Genomic DNA, 9,640 nt, shown 5'->3' on the forward strand with positions numbered 1-9,640 from the left:
AGAATTAAAGCAGGAAGGGGAGAAAGAATCCAAGAAATAAGAAACTGAATATCTTCAGCTTCATACTCTGTGACAAGGTGCAGGTGGTAGAATCAACTGAAATGGTTATTATGAATCTTCCTGGCACGCCCAAGTGATACAAAGATCCCCCTGGGCTGTTTTATGCATAAGGCCTAGATCTGCCAGTTATTCCAGCATACTAGTACCTATCCTTCTTTGCTCATTTTTTTTTTCTTGGAGAAAATGAATCAGTTACTGTGCCACAAAAGGCTTATTAACAATTTCCATTTTTGACCTGCTTTTTCAGGAAACAATCTACTTAGCTCCCCTGCATTGTCTTGATTTGTTCCTCTCTCCAATTGCCATTTGAATTAGAGAGAGAATACTTCCTAAATGTCAATTCTCTGCCTTCGCGGACAACAGATCAAAAACAGGTTTTGTGGCACAAAGCAGTGATGGAATTCTACCAGTTCTACCTGGTTTGGGCAAACCAGTAACAGCGGCAGCAGAAGGCTCCAACTACCCACCCGGACATCATCATGGATGCTCTGCACACGCACAGAGGTGGCACATGCGAGCAAGAGAGAGAGAGAGAGAGAGCGCACTCACATTTGCGAACCAGTAACAAAGGTGAGTTAATACCATTACTGGCACAAAGCCTCATCAACAGGTTTCCTTCTAGCATTTGATTAATCACCTCTTAACATAATAAGAACTTCTATTCATAGTAGCCAAAATAATCATAAGGGAAACTTTATAAATGATTCATCCTTTGTGATGTTCCACCATAATATTTCTCTAGGCTAGTACAGCAGTAGCAAGGAAGATGTTTTTTCCATAGTTTGATTTTGCAGCATTGTGATATTGTAACATTTTGATCCATCGTTTGAGAATGTTTTCATGGAACTGCTCTTTAGACAGAATGAATGATGGTCATCTAAGAAGGGAAAAATGGCAACGATATGAGACAAAACAGAAAATTCAATATTCGCATTTCCTTACTGAGAATGCCAAGAATATATTATGTATTCAGTATCATTGCTCTAGGTGTATCCATCACTGGCTAGGATGCAATATATATATAAAGTTCATTATTTAGTATATAAGGCATCAGTGGTAGTTCTTTTGTGGGTACCTATGCTGACTTTAGATAATACTAGATAACCCAGACCCTATTGTGTCATTATTTCACAGATATTTCCTTTCCTAAAGACAAAAAAAAAGGCAAAAAAAAAAAAGCAGTGGAAACAGGAATGACTTCTGACTTCCTGCAGAAACGACTTCTTCCTCATGATGTTTTCTTGTGGCAATCTGTCAGGGAACCTTGCAAATTTTTCTTCTTTCCTCCCTTTGTCCTTACCTTACCTACCCAGCAGACAGATACCGTATTTTTCGGAGTATAAGATGTACCTTTTTCCCACCTTAAAGGGGGTGAAAATTTGGGCATGTCTTATACATCAAATGTAGCCCCACCCACCCACCCACTGGCCCCTACCCTTTGGCTTCTGCCTCCCAGAAGTTTACCTCCTTGCAGCAAGCAGCAAGAAGAAACAGCCATTTCAGCTTCAGCACAGCCTAATTAGCACAAGTGGATTGTCCCTTGGATGGCCTCCTGATTCTCAGATGTTTCAGACTGCAGGGATTGCTATTGCCTACTGCTGTGTGAGCCTCTGCTGCTTGCTGCAAGGTAAATTGCTGGGAGCAGATTTGTTTTTCTTGTGCTAATGCAATGAAAACGAAAATGCTGAAAACGAAAATGAAAGTAAAGCAGGCTGCTTGCTGTTTGCTACAAGGAGGCAAAATTGCTAGGAGGCAGAGGCAGATTTCTTTTTCTTGTTTTCCTCACCAAAAATGATATGTGTGTCATATAGTCCGGTGTGTTTTATACTCCAAAAAAATACAGTAAATGGCTACTTCTGGATGGAGAGGGAGAGGGAGGAATTCAAGATTGGCTGGGAAACTGTCGCACACCATTGAAAAGAAAGATCTGCAACAACTTAGTGCTGAAGCAGCCACAATATTTCCCCAGATACCTTCCCTTGGGAGTCATAAGTCCCAAATTTTGAACACATTCTGTACATTAACTCATTTGAGGTACCTTAGTTCAAAAAAGGGTTTCCCCATGTCATCCCATTTTATTCAATTAAAGGTAAGGACAATGAGAGTTGCAGGAATATGTAGATTAAAATCATATAATTGACAGAAACCTAAGAGATCATCTAATCCAGTGTTTCTCAAACTTGGCTACTTTAAGATGCATGGACCTCAACTTTTAGATACATGCATCTAAAAGTTGCCAGTTTCAAGAAATACTGATCTAATCCAACTACCTCTTTACTACAGGAATCCACTATTATGGTGAAGGAAGGAGTATCTCCTTTTCCGGGAGATTTTCCATCGTTGACCAAATATTAACATTATGACATTTTGATTTCCAACTGAAACCTACATTCTATTATTTAAATCACTGTTGCTTTTTGCTGTCTTCTGGACAACCATGAAAAATTCTAATCTTGCCCCTTAAAAGGTAAAGGTAAAGGTTCCCCTCGCACATACGTGCTAGTCGTTGCTGACTCTAGGGGGCGGTGCTCATTTCCATTTCAAAGCCAAAGAGCCAGTGCTGTCTGAAGACGTCTCTGTGGTCATGTGGCCAGCATGACTCAACGCCAAAGGTGCATGGAACGCTGTTACCTTCTCACCAAAGGTGGTCCCTATTTTTTCTACTTGCATTTTTACAAGCTTTCGAAACTGCTAGGTTGGCAGAAGCTGAGACAAGTAACGGGAGCTCACCCCGTTACACAGCAGCACCAGGAATTCGAACCGCTGAGCTGCTGACCTTTCAATCAACAAGCTCAACATCCTAGCCCCTGAGCCACCGCGTCCCTTCAATCTTGCCCCTTACTCTTGTCAATTTCTATGCATTAGTTAGCAAAGCTATTAAATGATCAACATTCAATATGGAGTACATATTCTTAATCTGTTTCAGCTCCATTCATTGCTTTTTGCAGTCTTTATCTAGTTATTGCCACATGGTTGTTCCTTGTCTTTTGGTTAGAGAGGTAGGCCTGTAACTTCCCATTTTTTTTCTGACCTCATGGGTGATATAATGAATGCATGATTCACTAATAGAGAAAGAGATGAGAAGCCTGATGCAAAATAATTTTGATGTAGGTGAAATTAATTCTGGGTTTCCTAAGCATATGGAAGAACCCAAAATAGATGTGCAAAATTAAATTGGCACAGTTAATTTTGCAATATATTTGACCAATCTCCCAAAGTAGAAAAATGCACCAGCTACAAAGAAATAGATGAAGGAAAGTCAGAGAAATACAATACTCATGTAACGTATGTAGAAAAAGTGCATCAAAATATTTAGTGAATATTACTGGGAAAACTTTGCCATTTGTAAATTGTGATGCTAATACTATCACCCTGCCTATTCAACTTATATGCAGAGCATATCATGAGAAAGGCGGGGCTGGATGAATCAAAAATTGGAATTAAGATTGCCGGAAGAAATATCAACAACCTCAGATATTCAGATGATACCACTCTAATGGCAGAAAGCGAAGCGAAACTAAAGAGTCTCTTGATGTGGGTGAAGGAGAAGAGTGCAAAAGTTGGCTTGAAACTCAACATTAAGAAAACAAAAATCATGGCATCCATCCCTTTCAATTCCTGGCAGATAGATGGTGAAGAAATGGAGGTAGTGACAGATTTTATTTTCCTGGGCTCCAAGATCACCACAGATGGGGACTGCAGCCAAGAAATTAAAAGACGCTTGCTCCTGGGGAGGAAAGCTATGGCAAATCTATACAGTGTACTAAAAAGCAGAGACATCACTCTTCCACCAAAAGTGTGTATAGTCAAGGGTATGATTTTCTCAGTTGCAATATATGGCTGTGAAGGTTGGACCATAAGAAAGGCTGAGCGCCAAAGAATCTAGGCCTTTGAACTCTGGTGCTGGAGAAGACTCCTGCGAGTCCCTTGGACTGCAAGGTGAACAAACAAATCAGTCCTAGAGGAGATCAACCCTGACTGCTCTTTAGAAGGCCAGATCCTGAAGATGAAACCGAAATACTTTGGCCACCTAATTGTTTATTATTTATTTATTTATTTTATTTGATTTTTATACCGCCCTTCTCCCGAAGGACTCAGGGCGGTGTACAGGCATAATAAAACCGACAATACAATATACAAGTTTAAAATACGTGTCCTCGCACCTACGACCGGTTGCAGCCGGGATGACTCACGACCAATCAGAGTGCTTGAAGCGCCGGCAACCGAAAGAGCGGGAAGCCGAGGGAGTTCCTATTGGCTGGCGTTTGACAGCTAGCTAGCCGGGGTGCTGAATTCCTGTCAGCGGGTATTTTAGTTCAGTTCTGTGTATTCCAGCTCCGTTAGAGCCGTGTATGTTTTATGTTCCTGTTGAGCCTGAATAAAAGAGAGGTCTGTTTGAACTAGCTGTCCGTAAGTTCTCTTGATACTTAATACTGGCGACGAGGGTGGGAGACACAAGTCAACGCGGGCAACACCTTTCGCACCCTACCGACTCATTCTCATCGGAAGTCTTACCTGACGATACTTCCGGGCCGGCTGCCGATGATCGCTGTCCGTCGACGGAGACGTCCATTCAGGACAAGGACAGTCAGGTGCCTTCCAGTTCTCCGCCGCAGGTTGTACTCAGACGTTCCAGTCGTAGCCGTTGTCAGCCAGCTTACTTGGCTGACTATGACTGCGCGATCCGAGGGGTGAGGGGTGTTGTGTCCTCGCACCTACGACCGGTTGCAGCCGGGATGACTCACGACCAATCAGAGTGCTTGAAGCGCCGGCAACCGAAAGAGTGGGAAGCCGAGGGAGTTCCTATTGGCTGGCGTTTGACAGCTAGCTAGCCGGGGTGCTGAATTCCTGTCAGCGGGTATTTTTAGTTCAGTTCTGTGTATTCCAGCTCCGTTAGAGCCGTGTATGTTTTATGTTCCTGTTGAGCCTGAATAAAGGAGAGGTCTGTTTGAACTAGCTGTCCGTAAGTTCTCTTGATACTTAATACTGGCGACGAGGGTGGGAGACACAAGTCAACGCGGGCAACACCTTTCGCACCCTACCAACTCATTCTCATCGGAATTCTTACCTGACGATACTTCCGGGCCGGCTGCCGATGATCGCTGTCTGTCGACGGAGACGTCCATTCAGTACAAGGACAGTCAGGTGCCTTCCAGTTCTCCGCCGCAGGTTGTACTCAGACGTTCCAGTCGTAGCCGTTGTCAGCCAGCTTACTTGGCTGACTATGACTGCGCGATCCGAGGGGTGAGGGGTGTTGTGTCCTCGCACCTACGACCGGTTGCAGCCGGGATGACTCACGACCAATCAGAGTGCTTGAAGCGCCGGCAACCGAAAGAGCGGGAAGCCGAGGGAGTTCCTATTGGCTGGCGTTTGACAGCTAGCTAGCCGGGGTGCTGAATTCCTGTCAGCGGGTATTTTTAGTTCAGTTCTGTGTATTCCAGCTCCGTTAGAGCCGTGTATGTTTTATGTTCCTGTTGAGCCTGAATAAAGGAGAGGTCTGTTTGAACTAGCTGTCCGTAAGTTCTCTTGATACTTAATACTGGCGACGAGGATGGGAGACACAAGTCAACGCGGGCAACACCTTTCGCACCCTACCGACTCATTCTCATCGGAAGTCTTACCTGACGATACTTCCGGGCCGGCTGCCGATGATCGCTGTCCGTCGACGGAGACGTCCATTCAGGACAAGGACAGTCAGGTGCCTTCCAGTTCTCCGCTGCAGGTTGTACTCAGACGTTCCAGTCGTAGCCGTTGTCAGCCAGCTTACTTGGCTGACTATGACTGCGCGATCCGAGGGGTGAGGGGTGTTGTGTCCTCGCACCTACGACCGGTTGCAGCCGGGATGACTCACGACCAATCAGAGTGCTTGAAGCGCCGGCAACCGAAAGAGCGGGAAGCCGAGGGAGTTCCTATTGGCTGGCGTTTGACAGCTAGCTAGCTGGGGTGCTGAATTCCTGTCAGCGGGTATTTTAGTTCAGTTCTGTGTATTCCAGCTCCATTAGAGCCGTGTATGTTTTATGTTCCTGTTGAGCCTGAATAAAGGAGAGGTCTGTTTGAACTAGCTGTCCGTAAGTTCTCTTGATACTTAATACTAATGAGAAAGAAGAACTCACTGGAGAAGAGCCTAATGCTGGGAAAGATTGAGGGCAAAAGAAGAAGAGGACGACAGAGAACGAGATGGCTGGATGGAGTCACTGAAGCAGTAGGCATGAGTTTAAATGGACTCCAGAGGATGGTAGAGGACAGGAAGGCCTGGAGGAATGTTGTCCATGGGGTCATGATGGGTCGGACACGACTTCGCAACTAACAACAACAACAACAACAAAAACAAGAAGTTACAATCGGCAAAAAAGATAATTCACCAGAAAGAAAGATCACACACTCCTTCCTACCAAAATTTTTATACCTGTGGATTTATCAATATAGTTGCACTAATCACCAGGATAATAAATAAAGAGAGGCATTTCCAAATGGAGTGTGTAGTTTTTTATCTATTGCTACTGCATCACACTCAAGAACACCTTGTAGTTGAAGGTGGAAGATATGAAATCATCTCTTTTCCCTTCACATCTCAGAATACCTTTTTGTATTTCCAGAAAACACAAATGAAGACATTGCACTGGGAAAAAAGGTAATTCATTTGTTGGCTGTAGTTCCAATCCTCTCTCTCTGCCTGGCACTGGTGAGGAATCTTCCAAGAATCTGAGGCCTAAGTGAGTTACAATTTATTTACAGAATAATTAACTAAATCCCCCAAGTATTCTTGCATTTTTCAATTTCCTGGGCTTACCATTAATCTTGAACACACAGCAAGGCAGCAAAGGGCACTGGAAAGTCCATCTTGACACGTACATCTTTTTATACGAGCTTTTTCTAAGGATGCCTAGCAAACACAATGGTTTAGGTAGTCCTTGACTTATGATCACCATTATGACTGCCAGAATTTCTATTACTGAACAAGGGAGTTGCTAAGGGAATTGCACCCAATTTTGCATTTATTTATTTTTTTGCCAGAGTAGTTTATTTATTTATTAATTTATTTATTTTATTTATTTATTAATTAAACTTTTATACCACGCTTCTCCCTTCATTTATTTAACTCATTCAGTTAAATGAATCATTGCATTTACAGGTAATCCCCAGGTTAGCAAATATTTGAAATTACATGATCAGCACCCCCTAGTGTTTCTGAACAAGGCCCAAAACTACGAATCTTGCAGTACCAGTTGTTTCCCTTATGAATAACTGTAGAGGCTCTGTAACATTCATCCCGAATGTTGTTGGCCAAAATGGAGCTTCTAAGGGGTGGATCTGTCCCTCTGACCCCCCATTTGGGCCTGCACAGGCCACACCCAGCATATTGCAGGCCAAAATGGAGCTTCTGAGGAGCAGTTCCACCCCTCAGAAGCCCCACTTGGGCATCCAGAGGTCTTGCCCAGTATTTTGCCAGCCAAAATGGAGCTTCCATTTTGGAAGCCAGATCTGAGCCTTTGGGGACAAGATCCAGGCCTCCAAGGCTCCGTTCAGCCCTCTGAGGGAATCCCCCAGCTTTGTTACAGGCTGATATAGAGCCTCTGGTAGCTGGATCTGAGCCACCCGGGGGACACATCCAGTCCTCTAATGCTTTGTTTGTCCCTCTGCAGCTTCCAGGGGATTGGCCACCAGAGACTCCATTTCAGCCTGCAACAGGCTCCAGGAGGCTTGTGGATGCCCAAACGAAACTGCAGATGGATGCACGAGGCTGGAGATGAGACTGCTTGCTAAATTTTCATAAAGTAGATGACCCAATGCAGCAATTTGGGGAGAGAAGCAGGTTGGGTGGTCTTAGGTAGGTGGCTTGTTCCATCGGCAGCCCCCCGCCCCCCCGAAATACCTCATGTGCATTTAACCAGCCTCACATTTGATTAGCGAATGCGTGGGCAAAAGAAGGGAGTGATCTCGTTCAAGGTACAAGATTCACTCCCACAAATCCTCGGGTTATGACCTGAATGGACAGGCTCCATTACATTTGTAACTTGAAGACTACCTGTATTAAATGAATCCTGCTTCCCCCATTGACAGTGCTTATCAGAAACTGGCTGGGAAAATTACAAATGGCAATCACATGATCTGGGTTGCGGAATTATGAAGTCATACCAGCTGTCAAGTATCTAAATTTTGACCACATAATCATGGGAAATGCTATGACGGTCATAGGTGTAAGAAATAGTCATAAATCACTTTTTTCAATGCCATTGTAACTTCGAATGGGCACCAAAGGAACAGTTGTAAATCAAGGACAACCTTCATACCACAAATGTAGCTCATTTTACCCTAATACTAAAAGAGATATCTCTTTCTCATATATTAGCAGAATAAGCCTAGTCTGAAGCAGCTTATTAAAAAGATGAAAGATAGTAGTGCAAAGCCTATATTCTCTGTCTTTCTCTCTCCACTGGTTTAGCTCACCAGGGTGACCTTCATCATCAGAATCATGATAAAAATAAAAAACCCATCCTGTTCCAATTATTTCATATGTTCATTCTACATTTTCAAAGAGTTTCATCTCTTTACATATTGCAGTATCCTCCATCGGGAAAGGTCGCATCAACTAAATTATCTTTTTTTTTTCCTACAGAACTTCTGTGATAATATTTACATCCATGTGAAGCTGCGAGAAAATGTAAAAGGAACAAAATTGGACTAGCTAGCTCAGCCATCCAATTTGAGTGAACAGTGACATTTCTAGTCTGTTTCAATGTCTCATGGAAGTGGGAATTTTCTATGGGAATTCATTGTTCATGGAACTGGGAATTTTCCGTGGGAAATTTAGAATAACTTGACCCTGAAAGCAAGATGGGAAACCCTGTCATAGTTTTCTTTTTCTTTTAAACAATTTTTTTTATTTTTTAAAAAACAAATAAAACATACAAATCTTTGCTGAAAAATATATTGGTCGGGTACATACTCATATTTCAAATTTCATCCTTTTAAAAAAAAGGTCTCCTCAAGACTTCAGAAAACTATGACAGGAAACCCTGTCATAGTTTTCTGAAATCTTGCAGAGACCTTTTTTTTTTTTTTAATGTCTTTAAAGTTTGATGATGTGATGGTTCTGACATTAGAGGAATAACATTAGGATACATTCATGTTCTTTTAACATTTTAATGTGTTTTTTTTAATTTATGCTGCATTGATGTTGTGGCTGTTTCTCACATAGATGGGAAGCATTCCATCAATTTTATAAATAAAATATTTTTTTCTCTAGTCATCACTTTAGAGATATTTACTGTACAGTTTCAGAAAACCACAAATTCACAGGTCTGAAGCTAATACATGCCTATAACATGTTGGGGTTATGGTTCCGCTAATCCACACCATGCAGAGTCTATAGGAACTATCATAGATCTGAACAGCTCCTATTCTAATGAAGAGACAGGGCCCACAACACACACACACACACACACAAGCAGAAATTTCCTAAATATAAGAAACCTTATATTTAGTCACCATTTCAGGTAACTGTAGAGGCAGTCCCCAACTTACAATCACAATTGAACCCGAAATTACTGTGGCTAAGTGAGACAATTGTAAAGTGAAC

At 42.7% G+C, this 9,640-nt stretch overlaps 1 long non-coding RNA gene across 1 annotated transcript; it reads left to right on the forward strand.

Moving 5' to 3' along the window:
* Positions 1 to 207: 207 nt before the first annotated feature.
* LOC131198716 (uncharacterized) lies at positions 208 to 9,021 on the forward strand. Its single transcript, XR_009155143.1, has 3 exons — positions 208 to 630; positions 6,657 to 6,773; positions 8,678 to 9,021. It is a non-coding gene; the product is annotated as an uncharacterized LOC131198716 (long non-coding RNA).
* The last annotated feature ends 619 nt before the right edge of the window (positions 9,022 to 9,640 follow it).

The sequence above is a fragment of the Ahaetulla prasina genome, chromosome 4, assembly GCF_028640845.1.
Source record: "Ahaetulla prasina isolate Xishuangbanna chromosome 4, ASM2864084v1, whole genome shotgun sequence".
NCBI classification, from domain to species: domain Eukaryota; kingdom Metazoa; phylum Chordata; class Lepidosauria; order Squamata; family Colubridae; genus Ahaetulla; species Ahaetulla prasina.